Here is a 19,459-nt window from a genome sequence, read left to right as displayed (position 1 = left end):
GTTGGTTTTTCGTTTGTTTTGGTTTTTTGTTCTTATTTTCTTCTTGTTTGGTGCTTGTTTGTTGCTTCGTTTTTAATTCTAATCCATATTTTTCTAAAATGTATGGGGGAAGTTTCAGTGCAGTTTGCGAAGAAGCTCGATTTCTAGTGGCGTGCATGTGGTGTCCTCGCAAGCTAGTCCACCCACAGTTTTGGCAGGGAGGCACATGCTTGGGACCTGGTGTATTTTGGCTGAGACCCTTTGTAACTACTGTACTTGCTCATCTTGATGTGATTTGAAAAATTACAAGGGACATTACCATTGCTTTAGGCTTGCTTCTCACTGAATTTATCCACTTTGAATTAAATACTTGAATAGGGTTTTATGTGTCGAAATACAAGTATTAAAATAGAATTACAAGATTTCTCTTGTTTTTGTTGAAAGCTAATCTGGCCCATTATCTTTTCATTAAGGACATCTGGAATTCTAGAGATTAGCATCTAATCCACATACACGTTTTCAAGCAGTTTGCTTCTAGATATTCTGCGTAAGTCACTCTGAAGCAGCTACTAGAATCTTTGTAATGAGTTTAGTGCTGCGTTTAAATATTTTTGCCAAGGGTTTGTTGCAAATGGGCTAACACCATGTGAGAAACATGGCAATGTATTTCACTGAGTCCAGCTCTTCTGTCTCCTTCAGACGTATTTTTCTCATTGCTGGCTCTTTTGGTGGTTTTGGAAACTTGCTAAGCTGCCCGTAAAAGGAGTAGGGATTTTTATTCACGAACTTGTGCCGCTGACGCTTCTGTCCCAACATGAGTGTGGCTGTGTGATGAGCCAGCACGAAAACCAACCACTGTGCTTCGTTTCATCTGGTAGAGTTCCCTGATCAGGTTTGTTGCACTGGTATGCAGACAACTGCTCTGGCACAATAGGGCCTGCTGTGGTAATGGGAGCAAACAACTAGGAAAGCAGTTGTATCTGTTTGCAGAAAACAGTTTACGCAGCAAGGCTGGCTTTGCTGCCTGTGAAGCGTTTGTGAAACCAACCTGAGCTTGGAAATCTAGCAAGGCCCTGCTAACTTTTTTTGTATGTACTCAGTTATTTCTCAACCAAGCAGAAACAAACTGGTCTCGCATAATTGATCCACACTTCTCCAAAAGGGCCTGCATCACAGATGGAGAACCTCCCTGCTGGAATTACCCTCCTGAAAAAATTGTGTCCTTTAATGTGTACAGGCGTACACGTGTGCGTGTCTTACTGTGCAGGCATTTATTATCAGTATTTTTAATTTGTCAGTTTCCCCAGTGAAAGTGCAGCCATTCCAATGCAGCCTGTGTAGTGGCTTGTATAATACTGGCACCAGACAGCAGTTATTCTCTGTAGTTCTCACCTTAGCAGATGATTTGAGAAAATTTTGAACGTAATTCTCAAAGATTCTGTGGTTTAAAGGAACATAAGTGTCAATCTGACTGTATTTCATGATTGAGTCTGATTGACTTGGTGTTATTAAAGTTGATGAGTGCCTTAATTCCCCAAAAATCAGATTTTTATTGATTCTAATATAATCTGGGCAAAGAATTTATGCTGTAGAATTATTTGGGGTTTAAGTTGTCTCTAAGTAGGTTAATTTTGTCAAATACACCATTCACAATTATTTGAATACTTTCTCATTCTTCAATAATAGCTTATTTATGAATATTTATTTCAAACATTCCTTATTTAAAGTGCAGCGCTTAGTTTGATATTTTTTTCATCTAGATGTGTGTGGTTGCAGCTGTTACTACCAGATGCATGTTTGTTGAGTACAAAGTTTGCTTTCCATTCAGAGTATCCAATAGCTGCTGAGATTAACTTTTGAATTTACTTGCCAACAAGCCTAATCACTGCAGTTTTCTTAAAAACCGAACCCTGGCAAAACTTAGAATGTAAAGCAAACTGTTTTAAAAATACAGATGATTATGCATGGACTTTGTGAGAAAATTTACACATAAAAACTTAAAACACTTGCATTGTTTTTTTAAGTATGAGAAGATACTATTTTTTGTAATGCAGATATTGCAGTGTAGGGCCAAGTTGTGTACCCTGAATAGTTTAGGTTTTTTAATGCTAACATTTATTTCATTTTCAATATAAAAATATTTGGAATAAAGTCACATCCTGGAGCTAGGCTGTCTTCTAGATCTGAAGTGTCAGCCCTTTTTTATAGAGAGACCCCTAAAATTTTTTCAGTGAAGGCTCGGGCCTTGTGTGATTAATGTAAAACTAATGATATCAGGTTGTTTTATTTTAGAGAGCCTTAGAAGTATCTCAGATACCCTTACACACTCCTATATAAGCAGCTGAGAGTTTTGCAGAGAAGAGCTTGGTTTGGGGGAAGGAGAGAGGTTAAAGAAAGAAGAATGCACCTCTGAAGGAATGTCATGCTGTCTAATTTTGCTTCGTTTTGGTGGGGGAACCTTCACTAGGTGTAGATGCTAACATTTTTTAATCTTGGTAAATTTTCTCTGAATCTTGTGTCTGTATAGAGAGTTCCCTCTGTACTTTGATAGCTTTAGCAATATATGCTGCTGCCACATCCCCTCCTGCTAGGCCACGTGACTTTTCTGACTTTGAGGTTCTCCCGTAGCAGCCGTAATAGCAGAAATGCAATACCCAAGGGTCAGAATGTTATGTCTTCCTTGTTTCTCACCAAAAATTCTGGACATATTGCAGAGGAAGATAAATAATCTCCAAGAAACAGCCTCCTCTCTTAGTTGGCCCTGAAAAGCTTATCAGTGGAGCAAATGCTGGTGCTGCAGGACGTGCTGTAGCTGCTACCCTGTTCCTTCAGATACCGGCTGCTATCCCAGAACTTCTGAAAAGTGAAGCACTGTTACTTGTGATCACAGAAAACACTTGAATGAACCAGTTCCTTTGAGCTATTGTTGAACGCAGCAAATGTTTCTGGAAACAGTAGAGGTCTAGCTTTATCGATTTCAAATATTCTGCCAAAACATAGGTGACTCAATGGCTTGCAAAGATAGACACAATTTTCTAACCAGTGTCCCATTGCTGACAGCTGTGCATGGAAAAGGCTGCCTGCATTTTTTGTTTGTTTTTTCCACTGTGTTGTTATGAATCCTCCTGTAACAAATGCTAGCAGGTAAAAAGAAATTTTACTTATTCTAGTTAAAACCTGTCACCTATCTTGTCATGGAAGTACAGATATGTACCAATATTCAGAGAGAAAACCAGGCAGTAAGAGACACAATGAGTATATTACAAAAATCACAGTGTCTTTGTAACTAGTGTGATGTGAGGTGCACAGATAAGATTCCTTGTGAAGACTTAAATTTCCTACCAGGAAAATAACTATAATACAGTATAATGTAAAACCATGTTCATTCCTGGTATTGCAGTTTCTGAGTGCAAAGTCTTGAGCTTTTTTAGCTGTCACCCTCATTCTTCTGCAAATTGCATAATCTAATCTAGTTAATATTTTCTGCTCAGAATCCACATGCCAAACAGCTCGGACAGTTTCAAGTAAACACTAGCAGACAACAACAAGCCAGATAGCAATATTATCCTAGAAAACTGCTAAGTAGTAGAAAACACATACCTACTTAAAAAAGGTGATAGTTCCACAGGTCGGACAATGATTCAGAGAAAAAAAAATGGATACAAGTGTTGAAGTATGCATTCTGCCAAGTGGGCAGATGGTCATGGTACTATGATTGTTGTTTAAAAGAGTAATGTATCTTAATTTGCAACTAGTAAGCCAAACATAGGTTTTTTATCAATAAAACATGTTGATAAAAAGCTGCAGGAGCAACTCAAATACAAAATTTGTCACAGTGCAGCAGATAGGGCGTAATTTCATGTTATCAGTTTTCACAGCTCTGATTAACTTCAGCTGGAGTTCAGTGCCTGAGTCTTCTAAAAATAAAATCCTGAGTATTCTGATTGCAGTGGAAGTGTGTAAGACAATATTGAAAAGCGGCTTTGATTTCCTAGTTACAAGTGTGCACATCCTGGCTCCTTATTTTAGACTAACTATATGTAAAGAAATTCTGGAAGTTTTGCTTTAGTACAATAATTATGTTTGTCGTCCTTTTTTTCCTGTAAATGTGGCTTTAGGGATCAAGTTTCCGGGCAGAAACATTGTGACTGTAGCCGTAGTTCTCTAGAAGGTTTATATAAGTGAATCAGAGAGAGCAACAAAGAGCTATTAGTGCTATGGTATATTTAAAAAGTCAGCTTGATGCTTTAATTCCTCAGTATCAATCAGACAGTTTGACCTCAAACAACAGTCTTCTGGGCTTAGAGATTACACAGAGATGAATAGCAATTTTTAGAGTTGCAGCAAGTGCATTTGTGTTTGTGCATTGCTAAGATGCTGGAAAATGTGGTGTGTGTTGAATAGATTATTTTTCTTTTAGGAAGATATAATCCAAATGTTAACAGTGATTTGGGGTAAGTTCTCATCAAGTAAAAAATGTGAAAGTTGCGAAGTAAAATAGGTTTACTGAATAGTAAAGCAATAAACTTGCTGAAAAATTGCATCTACATTTCTTTGTTCCATCAAATAGTGCTATAAATGTTATTTCTAGATTGTATTTTTTGGTTTCTGCAGCCAAAAAACTATGTTTTTGTTTGTGCATGTACTATACCTGAGGGTGCTGTTGTGTCACTGAGGTATTTCATGTGTGATGTTAACCTACTGGTCATAAGACTATAAAATGCATATTCTGAGGAGAGCTTGCAATTTATAAAAACTTCAAACTTATTCTCCTGCCTTTGTGTGCACTATAAAGACATGACCACAATTTCAGATGAAGAACTGAAACTTGCTTTCAGGCCATGAATATAGAAATACTTCCCTGTAATAACTATAGGTCAACTTTTGCAGGTCTATGACCTGTGCACTCTTACTGATGTCATCTCCATTTTGATGTATTCATTAATGAGTAGAAAGTTCAAATGGCATGGGCGAAATAACCAAGATACTGAATTATTGATGTCTTTATATTCACGCTACTGGATGAATTTATTATTGTCTATTCTGTACTGTCCAATTATGTTCTTTGCACAATGAGTTCAGACCCAAAGCAGAATGAGGATGTTGCTTTACAGTTCTGAAGTACAGACACAGTGCTCTGAAAGAGGCCATTTCACCTGGCCGTTTGATGCTATTCCCCTCAGTTTCCTATGGCAGTTCGTTATATATGAGCCAATTATACATGGACAGCAGAGAAGCTGATCGCCTCTCCAGTATGAGCATCTTGCTTGGGGCCTGTACAGGCTGTAATGTGTTATATTCCAGGCATTTGGTAGGTACGTGTGTTTACACAGCGTTATGTCTACGTGTCATTTTGAATGCTGAATGTGAAGAGGCACAACTTGGTCATGCCATTACACAATTGGCTTCCCCTCCGTCAAATATATAAACATTTCTCTCTCCAGTGTCATTCTCTTAGTTATGTTGGTAGGGATCATAGCTCAGGACTGCACATGACCAGCAAAACTGGAATACTTACTGGAGATCCACAGGATAAGTGTTTCTGGTTGAAGACAACTGCAGTACTAAAATCACACATGAGCTGCACTGCTTTGCTTGCCAGGCTCCTCACAGTACGGTGACTTCTTACAGCATCTCCTTTGGTGTTGTCGTGGGACTTCTTGGGGAGAAAAAACAAACAAAACCCACAAACAAAAAAACTCCATGAAAAGTCCCCAACCCAGCACTTTAAAAATAGGGTTTTTTTAATGGCAAACCACCCAGATTTTTAGTCCAAGTTTGAGGACCCAAGGGAGGTCCCTACACAGCTAGCTAGGCAGGAGGTCTCTCACCAAGAATCCTCACTTGGCATCAGGTTTAGAAAGGGCTGGGGTCAGTGAGGTGCAAATGATAGCAAGGGAGATCTTGGGCAATGTGCCTCGGTTCTCCAGTCCAAGCTGGGGTTGTGTGGTGGTGCAAATGCACGTGGACTGCATGTGTCTCACTGCACAGTATCTAGGTGCCAATTTTGCTGAAACTGTGGACTTTCACCTTGCAATTAATGTCCTTTTGGGCAGGCGGCAGTGAAGCTGTAGCGTTATAATGCATGTGACATTCATTGCCACAAGACACTAGTGTCAGGTAGTTTTCTGCACAAATTATGAATCTAAACAGAATTATAGAAAAATACATGCTGACAAACCTGTCTTTAAACTGTTTTTTTAATTTTTGTACTTTGTGGTGTTTGTATGTCTGAAGCACTATTGTTTGTAGTGCGTGAATGAGAAGACATTTCACTAGCTATCATATGTGATGGCTCAGAACTGGAGAAATCTTAGTCTGACATTGGTCCCTAGGTTGAAACTGGCTTTAAGGTTATGCAGATATATTTTGACACTGGATGAGAAGATGGTGGCACTTATCAGGTGGCTAATTAAAGCACAGAAAAAGAGTGAGAGTCTCAGAGTGGTGTGGAAGGACCTAGTTATTGCATTTCAGTGCACATGGCTGTTCTTTCTCCTCTTAAGGTCTCCTCCTACTTCCAAATTAGCACGAAGTAGTATTAAACTTGTATTTAGATACAAAAGGGAAGTTGCTTTTTGGAGAGAACCTGGTGAAAATACAATTTTCCCTTTCTATGTGAAAAATGGAGGTAGTCAAATTGGAAGAAAGCAGGGGTGCCATGCTGTCAGGATGGCGCATGGGGGAACTGCTGCTGGAACCTGACACACTCACAGGGTAGCTTAGTTCAGTGTTTTCCAGGGTAGGGGACAGGAAAGGTTTGAATGATTTAGAGCTAGTCTTAAACCCTGACATCTGTGGTTGAGGAATCTGATGCCTGCAGTCTTGTCAATGGACTCTAGAGTTAGTGAAGGGGCATATTTTTTCCCATGAATCTGCAGAAACGTGGGATGTGGAACAGAAATTCTGTCCTCTCCTTTCTGTCAGGCTGCTCAGCTGCCTGGATATATGTTTTTTCCCCCTTCAGCTGACATTTTTTTGTTTAAATTATGGTTGTAAAAGTCCAGGAAATATGTGCAGGCTCTCTGCATTGGAAACTTCTCTATTGCTTCAGAACTACTGCAGACCTACTTTGCAATGAGAGTTACTTTGTAGTCTGGTTTTCTGTGTTAGTTCAACACTGATCTGGAAGAGAGAAAGTGAGAGGAGATTCTATAATTCATGACATACTTGACATCCATTGATCTTTAGATTATTTTGTATCCTTAACTGACGATGTCACCCTTGGAGACTGGTTGGCATCTATGGTACTTTGGGTGTTGCCCGGCTTTTGGGTATGAGAGCTGCAGGAGGACGGACCTGTCCATTTCAAACTATAGCTTGTCATAGGTGAGTTCTCCACTGCACCTGGATAGCTGTAGTAACCAACACTGTCTTGTAGTTTTTGTTGGCCAAACGTTTTTGAAAGATTATGTCTGGAATTATTTTGCTGTTGAAGCTAAAATGACACACTTTCTTACCTTATATGTTTCAGCATTCCCTCTATTTTAGGTCAAATGGTTCATCTCTGCATTTCTGCTTCTACATTTCCATTGCGTCAATTTAGACTTTTGGAGGCATTACAGTCTGTGTGGAATTGGCAAATGCTTTTTCTAGCAACGTACTCCTTCCTGTCTGCCTCCCTCCCTTTCCCCTCCTCACCTTCCTCAGTCCTGGGTGGTTTCTTTCTTCTTATCTTTACTACACTACAGCTTTTCAGGGAGTGAGCTGAAGGGTTTCACTCACTCTGCTGCTAAAATGTGACTTGTTTTCTTTAGCCATGTGTTAGCTCAGAGGAAAGTCCTCATGACTTTTCATGCTGTTTAAGGTACACCCAGGTGTCTGCAACAACCCTTGCAGGCAAAGCATGTTGGGAGATGTCCTGGACCAGCATATTTGCTGAATATTTCAGATACTATGTCAGCAGTTATTGCTACTCATTTTTAGCAGCAGGTCCTAGCACACAGAGGATGACATGGTTGCTTTTATTCTTGCTCTGACCTTTTCCCACCAAGGTGTGCCCTCAGCCATCAGGAGCAGCCCTCCACCTCAGTGTGTACCAACACAAGGACAGCAGTTGTTTCTGTGTACAGTGATTAGAAACTGAGATCAACCTAATTCCACCTCCATATGTCTGTTTGGTGCAGCTGGTGTGTATGGAGAGGCTGTTTCAAGTGGTGTAGTTAACTATAGCTTAACAGATTACCCCTTGCCACCTAAGCTGAAAAATCTGGTTGGAAATGTGTTTTTAGCCAGTGGTGAAGAAAATATAATTCCATTAGGAATTATGAACGTCAAAGTGTTTAATATTTTAAAGTGCCATCTATGATTCCACTTTGTTAATAGATTTATGTTAAAAGATGATGTATGCATTTAAATTTTAAAAGAAGCATTTGAAAATGAAGTCATTTGTCATTACTACTGACACAGAACTCTCTGTTTGGGATTTTTAAATTATGAAATTAAAGAGGACTATTATGATCATGTAATGCACCTCTGCATGTGAATAGTCCATAAAGGCCTTCATTAACCCTGCACTGAATTGACAGCTTCTGATAGAGTTTTACCTTTTCTTTGCTTTCTTGAAAGGCTTGAACCTTTCAAAATCATCTCCTCTCCAATTAAAAGAAAATAGGAAAGCAAGGAGCATTTCCTCCAAAGAAAAAAGGTAATTATAGCAAAAAACCTGACAGGCTTCCAGGACTGGAAGCTGTAACTTCAAGAAAGAGGCAGGGATATTTTAACAGTGAAGATTATTAATCACTGGAAAAATTTGCTGAGGGTTATGGTGGCTTCCTTGTCATCAAGACCAGGTTCCTATCTGGAGGTTGTGCCAGTGCCTGTGCATGTCCCACAGGTATGGTGGTGTGTCAGAAGCCCGTGGAAAAGCTTCAGCGGGGAACTGGCCCTCACAGGTCTTCTTGAAGCTCTGAGTGGCACATCCTGGAAGGTAATGTTGAGTGGGCATAGCCATACTATTAATTCCTGCTAAACTGCATACTGATTGTTATCACTTGATAGCTACAGATTTTAATGAATTAAAGAGATTTGGTTATGTTGTTTTTTTTTTTTTTTTTTAATCTGCTGAAGTTTCTGGACATCTGTTTAGCTTCAAGTATAGGCTCATTGGAAAAAAAACCCAGGCAAAACTTTGCATTGTGTCACTAAGGGATGACCTAAAAATAATAAATTCAGGGCATTCTCTCAGGATATAGCAATCATCTCCTGTTGCCTGGCAATATCTTCACCGCTGAATACAGAGCTGGGAGTTTATTTTATGATGCTGTGCAGAAAAATGTGTTTACAGTTTTCCACTGTGATTCCCCCAAGAGGAAGAACCCGTGGCTCATACAGAGAGAGCAAACGTTAATGACACCTTCAATTCATCTCGGCAAATTTATGACCAAGTTTCTGTTCCTCTTTCTATATTTCCATAAATACTTACTGAAAGATACCCTTGTGTTTTCTCAAATGCATTCCACTTATTTTTAATGGGAATTAGCCTGAACTTATTCTAAATAGCTTATTATAGTATAATTTAAATTTTAGTTTATTCTTAAGTACTCTTTTAAATCATCCTGTCTTCACAAGGTATGCAAAGTTCTTTTCTCATTTCTTCAAGGAGGACTACAAGTCTTTCTAAGGTATCTGTAGGTGACATTTTATTACCCATACAGTATGCGTGATTTCGTTTAAAGGGAACCTTGTACACCCACGATGATCTGTTCTTGATAGAAGAATATGAAAACCCCAGTTCCATCATAGATTTCAGGCAAGTAAGCTGCTGCATACTCCCCTGAACAACAGTATTTACCATCACTCACAGGACTGGGACATTTTTGTGATTTTATTAGTCTCCCAGCAATAAGAAGGACAAGTAAAATGTCTTTGTTCTCCTGGAACATACTGATACGAGGAGGGCAAAAACCTTCATGTTTTCTTGGGCTGGGATAATGTTTTTCTTGTGACCTGAAATACACCCAGTATATGCCTTCAATCTGCATTTTTTGGAGACTACATTAACACTTGAAATATACCTGTATGAACTGACCCAATGAAGAAGATAATGAAATAAATCAAGCAGAGCCATTCTGATAACAGCCACGGTGGACCTATTACACATTTAGAAAACAAATGCATGCTAAAATCAACAGTTTCAAATAGTTTGAGTTTCTTCTCACCATTGGTATTTTAACATTTGGTCAATCCCTCTGATAACAGTAAATCCCCAAATCTCCTTTTATGGTAAATTCTGTTAGAGCGGGTCCTGCTGTTGATGGGAGAGCTAATCAAAATTAAGCTTAGCTGGTGATGAGATCAACTGAGCGAGTGGGATTTTGTTCTTGTTTTTCTTTTGTTTACATGGTAACTGTCTCTTTCCTTTTCCCTTACAAATAAATGTCATGTAACGTGGATGAGATGTGCAGCCCTTTATTTGCCAGAAGGAGTTGCTAATAATTGAATCACTCGAACGCTAAAATTTGGAGGCAAGACTTTTCAACGGAAAAAATATTAATATGCTACAGGATGAACTTTGTGGTATGTCAAGACCACCCCATCACACGTACCTCCTAAAAACAATGAATTATTTTGTTCTTACAGGAAAGAAGACGAAGGTGTCCAAATAATGAGAATTCATTGCTCGAGTCACAGATTTTTTTTTCACTATCTCAATGGTTTTAAACATAACCTCAGCAGCAGTTTCTTTTCATAGTACAGTAAAATACTTCAGACATCAAACTGATCCTAAGTTAGTCCATCTAATACTTTTGGAAGAGAACAGATCTTTAACTGATCCTTGAACACGCAAAACCAAAATACGTTTTATTTGTTTTCATACAGCTAATTGCACAATGTGATTTAGCTTGCATGCAGAGAGCTGAAAAGAATAAACAAGTTAATAAGGTGCTATGGGACTTGCCTTTATGGTGCGCATGTAAAGACTTGTTAAGGACAGAGGCTTAAACTAAACTGATAGATAAAAGCTTCTAGAGGGTGTTTGCAACATCCAGCTCAAGCGTCCAGTGCACAGGGAGCCATTTCCCTCCTCACCAATTGCACACAGTTGCAAGAGACTGTAATGCAAACCACTGTCTCTTTTTTTCATCCTTTGTCTCATCTACCTGTGCCAGAACCCATCCTTCCTTTTCACCCTTGTTTTCTGTATAAATTGTGGCGCTTAAAGAGTGTAACAGTCATGGTTGAAAAATGGGTTTTGTAAGATCAAGTTTCAACAGACTGGTACAGTTCCATCATTTTGAATTTGGATATTAACACTGTTGAATCAATAGAATTCCCCTTGCAATGGTTGTATTTTTGCACGTGCGTATATACATGTATGTATGCATGCATGCATGTACCTGTAGGTTTCTGTTTATGTGCATATGTTTGTGTGTGAGTATAAGCATATATGTATATAAAATCATAGGGTCATTTTGGTTGGAAGAGACCTTCAGGATCGAGTCCAACCGAAATACATATATATAATGGCAGAGACATGATAAGAAAAAACCCTGAGCAAAACATTAATCTGCATTTACTATTCAGACTGATAGAATGTAAAAAGGGAAAGACAGAAGAGGACCTAAAAGCAAATTAGATTAAGAAGACCTTTGTACTTGGATAATCATCAGTGCTGTTTGTAGGAATGCAGAAAATATTTTCTAAGTGGATATTGACTTATGTGCATAACCCTTGCCCTTTTGGGAAAGCAGCCCTCCAAAATTTATTTTTAGACAACTCTAGATTGAAATTCAGCCCATTTAGTTAGGGACTGGGTAGTTGCATAATGTGGGCACATGACAGTTAAAAATTCAGATGTTTGCTTTAAAAAAAGAAGCTAGACCTTCCATTTTTGTATTTGGCACAGCAAAAGGAAAGGTAATACCACTATTGTTGGAATTTGCCTTTACCTCCTTTTAATCATGTCTCTCTTGTAGAGTGTTTCAGCAGCATCTTAAAGGCAAAAATGTTCTGACTGTTCCTCCTTTCTCTGCCCCAAGGACCAGAGAATTACACAGACCCCATTTTTCCAGGTCTACCTCACCTTTGTGCCATATGAAACCCCAGGCGGTTTGCTGAGGATTTGGCTCCTTTCTGTCATTCACTGCAGCTCTTCAGAGTGCAAAACTGCCTCAGCCATGCCATTTTTGACATGGAAATATTGCTTTGGTTGTGGACCATGTTATAATTTTTTCTTACTAGACCCTTGTTATCATACAGATATACTTGTTACCATGAGGATACTTTTCTGTGTCCTTCCACAGCATGAGGTTTCTATGTTGCTGGTAAGGAAACATACTTGCCACATCCTAGTGGAAGCATCAAGTTCTAGCACTGATGTCAGTGTATTCAGTAGTTTTAAGAATATGATAGAAAATTAATGATAGAAATTAATTACAATGATGAAAAGTGATGGAATATGTGTGCTGATATTTGTAGTTGGCATTTGAATGATAAACGAATGTTAATCGTGACAACAATCATGTTCTCATCATCCTTCAGTGATAGCATTGTCATTATTATAGCCATGAAGTGAAGGCCCTGTCATTTTCAGCAGCAGATAACAACGAAAATGCTCCTTGCTCCAGAACACTTGCAGTCCAAATATCATAAAGGACAGGGTTATGTGCCTCCTTAACCAAAGCCAGATGTTTGATTTCAAGGAGGGAATTAAAATCTATTTTCACTAGGGAATTTTTCTCATGCAGAAGGTCAGCATGGAAGAAAAGCACGCAGGAAGTTTCCCTACTGGCGTTTGTGCTAATTAAAGGTACAGAACAGATTCAGTAAATAACCCACTGTTTTCACAAGGCAATAAACATTTTGAAAAGCATCTTTAAATATCAAGCCTCAATATCTGGCAAAATATGTGGTTGGTTTTTTTTTGGTTTTTTTTTTTTTTTTTGTTAAATACAGTGAGATAATTTCAGCTGGGGTTTTTGTGATCTGAAAACTGGAAGGAGAGAAAAATCAAGAAAATTATTTTTCTCCTATTTTACAGTGTATGACCACATATCTCTCTTCACCCGAGAATGCCAAAACCTGGTGTGAAGTCTCTTTGTGCTCCAAACATCGAACTTCCGTGCCAAACTTCTCTCCTTTTCATGATGAGGTTTGCAGAAGTGGTGATCGATTTTTTCTTTTATGGATCACCAAGGCAGTGATGCAATATAACCTTTATTCCAAACCAAGCATTTAGATTTCTAGCCCCCTGTTCAGCACTATGGTATTGTAGAGAAACTGCCAATGTTTGTGGCAGCAGTGAATGCTGTTAGGAGGTAGGAATTTCTTTTTTCCTGATTACCTGGCAAAGCAGATTGTGCTATCTCACTGAGGCAGGGACTTAATGTAGGAGAGGTTGCAGAAAGAATAGCAGTTTTCCTGGCATCAAAAGTGGAAATATGAGTGCTGAGAAACTCTGCTGAGATGGAGCACTGTTCTTCCCCAGTATAATGTAGAACTCACACTCTGAGAACGGAGGCTTCCTTCTGGCTGCACAGTACTGGAAAGTGCCCCCCTTGCGAGAGTCTCATGGGCTAATATTAGAATTCCACTCTTCCATTACTTAATTCACAGGTACTGATGGAATAGATCATGCAAGCGTGCTGGAAAACACTGTGCAAGCTGGAGCTTTGCTCTCCTTTGAGCAAAATCTTGAACTCAACAGATGCTTCAGATGGCAGAAGTCACTTGGTGGGTGAAACCATGGTGAATGTGTATGTATGGAAACGCAGAGTCAGAGCAGGATGGTAATAGCCTACTGCTGAGTAATTCAGAGGACGGTTTAGCCCTGTAGTGCCTTCTGGGCAAGTCTGGATGTTTGTTCAGACTTGGCTTGGTTCTGACAGACACCTGGTGCAGGGGTTCTTGCAAGTTGTTTGTACTCTTTATTTGGGGGAAGGTTATGAGCAAGGGTGTGGAAAACCTATAGATGCCTTGATTTTCGTCACACTGGCATTTTAGTATCAATCTCAAAACAGAAGTAATTTCAAAACAACAGTAACACTTGAGAGCAGGCCAGGATTTTCTTAGGAAAAAAAAAAAAAGAAGAAAAAAGAAAAGCATTTCCTCACTGTATGAAGTGAGATCTCTGAAACAACCAGTGAATTTTCTGCTTGTTCAGACTCCCTCAGAGGCACAGATTTGGGTTCATAACTTGTCTGGTCAGTACATTTTGGCAGACAGATTGAAAAATTTTATTCTTTTTCTTGCAGCCCAAGCTTCCTTTTACCCCAAACTACCACTCCATATTGGTTTTGATCATTTGGTGTTTTAGTCATTTGGTGGTTTTCCACCCACTTAAAAAGCTCCCTGTCTCCTTTGTACTTAGTAATACAGTGCTTGTCTGGGATGATCACAATTACAGGTATTAACAGGATGAAAAGAAGCAGCAATACACCTCCCCCAAACAACTTACTGCATTCTTTCTTCTAAACAAATCTGTTCAAGTGTTTGTACCTTCTAACCAGGTCAAAATGTGCTGGTTTTTTTGCAAACCTCTCCTGAAGTATTCACACAGCTAAAGTGGGGTGCCATCACTCACCCTGTCTGTATAGTAGCTTCTCCTAGTCCAGTTTTTCTGCTTTGAAAAGTTCCTCTCCCTTCGTGAGCTTCTCTGCTTTTAACTGAGTTGTCTCAGGAGCACATGGAAACAGTTTTCCTTTAGGTCCCTTGAAGTGAGAAGCTTCCTAAAAACATTCAAATCTAATGCATCAATGAAAGATCTTACACAAATTGTGAAACATTTTCTAGAGTTTGGGCCATAAATTACCTTCTTCAAACATTTAGAAAAATCTCCCATCAGAAATGTGTATTCGTGTCTGTCTGTGTATCTCTCTATCTGCTGAAAGTAAGGGTTAAATCTTATTTTGACCAACAGTGAAAAGCAGATTGTGTATTTTGGTTGGTTTATTTTGCACTTCAAATCTACTTAAGAGAGGCAGGTTTTGCACGTGTGTGCAAGAGGTGGATTCACTGGGGGAATTCCCAGTTGCATGCACAGTCCTCTGTCCTTCCTGTCCATATCCTGGCTGCATGTTGGATGGGTTTAGGGCTAAGAAATGGGAAGTCATCCTTCTTCCAAGAGGAGCAGCACATGCCTTCAGTCAAAAATGGGTTAGAGCCAGTGGTGCTGGCACAAAACAGTGAAGCGTGGCCCCATCTGTGGGCCTGTCACAGATGTCTGCAAGATGCTGTAGTTCTTGAGTCTCGTGGCACCAGGTCAACATGGAGGTGTGAGGTGGGTGTTGGTGCTCTGTTCCGGGTCTTTTGTGGCAGGGAGCCAATGGTCCAGCCAGTGAGGAGGGGCTCTAGTCCCATCACCAAGTGCTGATACAGGTCAGACATGATGCTCTTTGCTGAATGGGACCTTCAGGTGGACTTGGCCCATGTACCCCATGCGGGGGATGCTGAGCAGGAGACCCTCTGACTTTTCGTCCAAGTAGGCCATCATAGCAAAGGGCAATACCTGCCGCCCAGACTGCTTTCTGTCAAGAATGCCTAGTTTCAGAGTTAAAAACAAGAAGCATGCTTACAAAATGTCTTAGATGGGATTTACTTCCCTGCAGCACTGCTAAATCATGTATGAGGTGTGATCATCAGTCTCATCTGGTACCAAATTCGGTGTTGGGATGGGGACCAGGCCATCAAAGCGCTGGAGCAAACAAGAGCTTCTCTGTGCTGAGATTGCACAACCGGTGCTCAGTCAGAGGAGCAAGGCCAGGCAGAGGTTCAGCGTGACCTCCGCCTGACTCATAATTTTTCCTTCTGTTACCAATAAGAACTTTTTCCTCATGAGTCACTTTAAAACAGTTCATGCATGTTCAGGGAAAAAACAAAACGCGAGGATTTTCCTGAGGAACAGCTTCTTGGTGAGACAGAACAAATCACTGCATACAGTCAGGCACTGTTCTGCCTGTGTAATTGAGCTAAGTAGCTCTTAGGGCTGTAAGTGAATAGTTTTTTATTGTCATTTGTGTACGTCCCTTCAACTTCAATGCGTTTTTTTCTGAAACATATCAGCGAAATAAGCAAGTGTTACTATTCTACTCTTTGGATATGCATCTCAAGCTCATGGAAAAAAGGACTCCCTTCAAAAAATTGTCCATCCTTGTAGAGGCCCAGCATACGCTGGCAAAACAGTGCTTTTTCTGTTCTAATTTTTTTTCTCAGGCAATATAAGCAAAAGTGTATTTATAGTATTGTAGCTGTGGCTTTCATGAGGTCTGAAATACTAGGCTTTCTTCCCCTACCATGACTTCATTGCAGTGGCAGATTTGACCTGTGTGACTTGCTTGTGTCTGCACAAGGAGTCCCTGGCAGGAGCAGGGAAGTCCCTAGAATCATGGACTAGCATTTTCACTCTGACAGCTGAATAGTTAAAGTTTCTGAGAAGTTCAGTTCTCTGTAGGGAGTAGACATTAAGGTGTTGGTTATATGTATTTATTTTCCAGAAGCTGCAATAAGTTTGTATCCTGATGGCAGAAGTTAGTTATTTTGTTTTGTCTTCAGCTGCAAAAAGATTACTTCTGGCTAAGTCAGTGTTATGGTTTAACCTGAGCTAGCAATATAACCATGATAGCTGCTCGCTCACTCCCCCTGACCCCCAAGTAGGGGAGAGAATCGAAAGGGAAGGGAGAAACTGGGATTGAGATAAACACAGTTTAATAAAATAACAAAATACTAATACACTACTAGTAAACATATATATAAAAAACTAGAATGTAAAATAAAAGATAATCAATGCAGTTCCTCACAAACTCTGTCCACACTGAGCAGCCAGTCCCAGGAAGCAACACCTGGTCCCAAAGCCGATGCCGGAGAGAGAAGAGGGAAAGAGGCAGAAAGGCCCAGAGGCCTCTGCAAAATGGCAGGATGGCAAAAAAAAAAAAAAAAAAAAAAGCCAAAATAATGAAAGTCCCAAACAGAACTCCCCTGAACTGTCCTGGCTCCAATAAATAGAGAGAGGAGAGAACGTGAGAGAGAGTGGAAGGTCCCGACTCTCCTTAAAAATGAAGTATGACACTTATGGGATGGAATACTCTCATTGATCAGTCTGGGTGTCAGTCAAGCTCCATGCCCCCGCTTCCCACCTCCCTCACACCTGTGGGCAGAGCTCAGAGTGTCCTTGGCTCTCAGACCAGAGCAATTAAAAACATTAACTCTGTGCTGGGGTGTTCTTGTTCTTAAACTAAGTCCAAATAATGACCATGCTAGCTATGGAAAAGAAAGGTTTCTAACTACATGAAGAAAATAAACTCATTTTCAATCAAACCAGCACAGTCAGCCTGTTCCTCTCTTCTAAAACCTTTTGGCCTTGCTGACCGATTTAAGCCAGTTTTGACAGATCATCTTCAGGCTCAAAGACAATTAAGTTTCTACAGGCTTTGCAAAGATCAGGAGTGGAAAAGAGGAAAAAACTGTAGCAATGCCTCATTAAAGTATTGAGCTTTTGCTCAGGCCTTACTAAACATCTGAAATGTCACAGCAGGGGCAGTTTTTAAGACTCCCCTGATGGCGAGACAAAATTCCCTGGGAGTCAGAGCCATCAGGAAATGCTGTTGTGGAGCAGAAGTCAGGTGGAAATCAGGTCTCATCTGAACTTCTTGTCACCTTCTTTGGCAGCTTGCAGCATGGTTTTGCCTTTGTGTTCCTGACTCAGACCAGTTTATTTCCACTGTGAGATCTGTAGGACTGGTGGCACCTCCATCCATTTGCAGTCTTCTGAGGCCACAGTCTGGGATTTCTCAGACTGACAAGCTGTAATCGGATTGAAATGGTGAGTCTGGAAGAAAGATCTGGGATAAATTTACTGACAGCTGATTCTGAGAAGTCAGGGTAAACGATTTAAAGGTTCTCGAGCTTTAGGTCCTGTACATCTACGGGAAGGCGTGCTGCCTTCTGGAGCACAGAGCAGATTCTCTTAGACTCCCATGGAGCCCAAGGGCACAGTCTTGTTTCCTGCATGCAGACCAGTCTGTCTTGAAACATCATGACCATTTTGGGCATCTGAAATAGTCAGTACTTCACAGACAAAATATCGCAAAGCAATTAGAAATGTTCCAGCAACTGACCTTTCTGTGTCAAACTCCTAGCCTAAAGAAAATTGGGATCCTTTAAGTGACTAATTAAATCAAAAGTGAATCTGTCTAAAGAAATAAATGCCTAAAAATTATGATGAGAAAGCCTGTTGTCAGCTACAATATCCCAATTACTGATAGTACAGTCTAGGAGAGTCAAATCTGATCTCTAAAAATCTGTTTCTGGATGCTGTAAAATTATTCATTAATCAGCTTTGACATGGCTTTCATTGGCACAGCTCTTTTTGTAAGTTGCATACTTTAGATCAATTCAGACATTACAAATGTAACTGCAGAAAATATAAACAACAGAGCCAGGAGAACTGATCAGCTCCAGATGACTGGGGCAGGAGGACTGTGAGGAGCTCCTTCCAGACTGCACTCCAGCTCGCGACCAGCACCACACAGCCAGCACTTTTATTCCACAAAACGTCTCCTTCTCCGTTCCTCTCCATTGACCTTCCTCACCACCAAAGCAAAAGCCAATTTTGCACTGGGGTCCTAAGACAGCAGCACCTGCTTGAAAAGAACAGGGAAAAAAGACCAAAACTTTTTCTATTAATTACACCAATGGTTATTAGAAATACAATTTTGTGTAATTAGCCATGCACATGCAGGTGGTCAGTTTTCCAAAACAATCGATGAATCTATTTAGTTTCCCTGCAGAATCTTTATTGACTTGTGCTGAGTAAGCACAACTCATTACAGCAACTGCTGGAATATGAAGAAAGAGCACATGCTACTGCCTAGGATGCATCATCTTAAACTTACTGCAGTTAACACAGTGCAAGAATATGTCTGAAAGATGTGGAAATGGTTGTACAGGACGTAGGGTGCATACTTAATTGTCTGGGTGGCCTCTTCCAGTCTCTGCATTGCTAAAAAGCTAAGTTGCTCTGTGCCTAAATGCTTGTAACAGTGAAAAAATAATGCAAATATGAACCAGAACCCCAAAGAATTTGGAAATTACAAGGTAAATCCTGAAATACATGACTTTTGTATCTGTTTCTTATTTCAATTAAACGCCAGCTGATTTACTTACAGTTTTGATTGAAAGGGGGAGTCCTGCGTATTCTGTATTTAGGAACCATTTCATTCTCTACTACAATAAAGTTGCAACTCGCTGTTGGTTACCTCACCCTGACCATTGACCTGCTCCAGCTGCCAGCCATAAGGCTGAGCTGTGAATATGCAAAGTTTTATCCATGTTTTTTAACAGTCCTAAAGATGAGCTTTTATACTTAAGTCTTTTAGAACAGGGTTGTTAGTCCTTTACTCCAATTTGGAGGATTGTACTTCGGTCATTGAAGTCCTCAGTGGTGAAGATGATGACATTTGTTTTATAGCTAACTTTGGAAAGCAGCAGCTGTTTAAGGCATACGGCAACCCTATCCAGCAATATAGGGTTGTAAACAAGAGAC

The sequence above is a fragment of the Nesoenas mayeri genome (assembly GCF_963082525.1).
Source record: "Nesoenas mayeri genome assembly, chromosome: 1".
In the NCBI taxonomy this organism is placed as follows: domain Eukaryota; kingdom Metazoa; phylum Chordata; class Aves; order Columbiformes; family Columbidae; genus Nesoenas; species Nesoenas mayeri.
This window is presented reverse-complemented; position numbering follows the sequence as displayed.